The sequence below is a fragment of the Lolium perenne genome, chromosome 3, assembly GCF_019359855.2.
Source record: "Lolium perenne isolate Kyuss_39 chromosome 3, Kyuss_2.0, whole genome shotgun sequence".
In the NCBI taxonomy this organism is placed as follows: Eukaryota; Viridiplantae; Streptophyta; class Magnoliopsida; order Poales; family Poaceae; genus Lolium; species Lolium perenne.
The window spans coordinates 314,683,685-314,686,295 of NC_067246.2; positions in this window are offsets into that span (position 1 = coordinate 314,683,685).

The window sequence follows — 2,611 nt, forward strand, 5'->3', positions numbered from 1 at the left end:
GCCGGAGAAATCGTCATGACTAAGGCTTGGGTGGAACGCGGACTATCACTCCCTTGCTCGGAGTTTTTCCTCTCCATCCTCAACACATACGGGCTCCAGCCCCACAACATCTGCCCAAACTCATACCTCCTCCTTTCCAACTTCGTAACTCTTTGCGAAGGGCACCTTGGGATCCGACCAGATGTCAGATTATGGCAGTTCTTCTTCCGGGTGAAGAAGGAAACGAAAGACAAAGCAATGGTGAACTGTGGGAGTATGACGTTCATGCTCCGACCTAGCCGCATGTATCCTCCTCACGATTCGCACGAATCCGTCCGGTACTGGAACGCCGGATGGTTCTATGAAAAGAACGCCTCAGTTCCGGACATCCACGATGGCTTGCCCAAGTTCATCAACGAGCCTCCGGAAGAGCTCGCAAGCTGGAGCTTTGTTCCTTCGCTGGCCCAAACCCCTATCTTGGAGAAGGCAGCGCGGAGAATCTCCTGGCTAGTCCATGACGGGCTAACCGGAGCTCAGCTTACCCTCAGCTGGTTTTCCCGGAGAATCCAGCCCCTGCGCTACAACGCACGCCTGATGTGCGCTTATACTGGGGCGGACGATCTCCTCCGAGTCACTCGCCACGATCTTCCGGCCGACTCCCTCAAGAGAAGGTTCAAGACGTTGGTGAAGATTCCTAGGGGCCAACAGGTCCCGGAACTGATCAAGGATATCTACACAAACGACCAGTGTCCTCCGGTAAGCTCTGTTCTTTTCGTTGCTTCAAACTTCACAAGTTTTTGGATGTTAACTCTGACTTTTATTCATATTCCTCCCAGCTCAACACTTTGGCGGAGGAAAACTTCCGCACCATTCTTCGTGTCCCTGTCAGCGGCGACGCGGCGGAGGAGGTTCCGGAAGACGAAGAGGAGGAAGAGGAACAGGCACCCCGCAAGGCAACCCCTCGACCTTCGAAGCGTCCCCGCGCCAAAGCTTCCGGCTCAGAAGCCGGAGCGAGCGGCGAGGCCTCCGCCAAGAAGTCCAAGACCGTAAGGCCACCTCCGCTAGACTCGAGGAAAGCGGAACGTGCACGCCTGAAGATGCTTTCAACAGCCGCGTACGCCGCGCCCCATCATCCCCGGCGCCCCGTAAGTTTCCGAATATGGTGCACCTCTATTTTGGCGAAATCATTTCTTATTCGATTTCTTTCACTTGTTTGCAGGAATCCGAGTACCACTGCCACGCGGACCATCAGCCAAGAGCCTATTACTAAATACATGAAAAAGTCTCCGGCAGTTGGTCCTACTACTCCAGCTCCGCCAAGTACCTCCCACCCTACTCCTCGGCCGTCTCCCCCTCAGGCTGATCAATCTCCCCCTCCTGCCGCAAACACTCCACCGGAAATAATTCCGGTTAGCAGCGAGAAAGTGGGCGGAGAAGATCCTAAGGCCAAAGGCCCTGCCCAAGAAGACGCAGAAGAACAAGGCCAAGGAGAGGCTGAAGTCACTTCTTCTGAGAAGGCCGGAAACGGTGCTGGCGACATCGTCGTTTTTCCGAAAAACTTTGGAGATCCGGCTGACACCACTTCCACCCCCAAGGCATATGCTACCAAGTTTTTCAACAAGTTAACCGAGGCGGAGAAATGGGAGCTTGAACAAGACTTGCTCAACGCCATGCTGAACAACGCCTGGGGGAAGCCTGACGTCGCGACATCGGAAATCCAGGGCTTCAAGAAGGATGTCGGCCAGTTCTTCGACAAACTCATCTGCAAGCAAAAGGTACTCCCCAGTAGCCCCCAAGCATGTAGGCGGAAACTCAAAGAATAGTTAGCGCTTAGATGCTTAGAGAAAGATTACTTCCGGGAAAGTTTTTAAATTGGATCAGTAGCCCCCAAGCATTATGGAGGAAAGGTTCCGGCAATAATGCTTTGAAGGAAACCACTGTTACAGGCCGAATTTTTACTCCTGCCCTGTCTATGTTTTACAGGAACAGCAGGCGCTGCATTACGAGCTGCACAAGAACATTGCCCTTCAGCGCCGCGTTACTCTGAATCAGGCGGAAAATATCCGGACTCTGAAAGATGCGAATGCGGAACTGAACAAACAACTGGCGGACGCCCAAGGTTGGTTTCCGTCTTTTTCGTCATTAGTTCATATTCCGATTTTGAACTTGCTTTTGACTTATGTTATTATAGGCGCATCCTCTTCCCTTGCTACAGCCTCGTCGGAACTTGAGAACCTGCGCTCCTCGTACCAAGAATTGGAAACGAAACTAAAGGAGGCGGAACTAAAGAGGGAGCAGGCCGAGAAACAGCTGGCGGAGAAAAACTCCGAGCACATCAGGGAAAATGGCGAATTTATATTGAAAAGAAATGCTGATAGCGAGACCATCAAGAGGCAGCAGAAAGAGCTCTATGGGTTCCAGAAATATATGGAGACCGCGGAACATCACTGGGACTTGCTCAACGAGAACATCTTGGGTACTATGCTGAAACCTTGTCCAGATGTTTGCTCCGACCTTTTTCTTTGTGCTCAAATTGCGTGCTGATATCCTGATTATCTTATGCAGAGCCGCTTGGGTATCCGGAAAAGCGTCGGAATTTGTTCCCACGAGACGACCTTCTTCAACTTGCAGG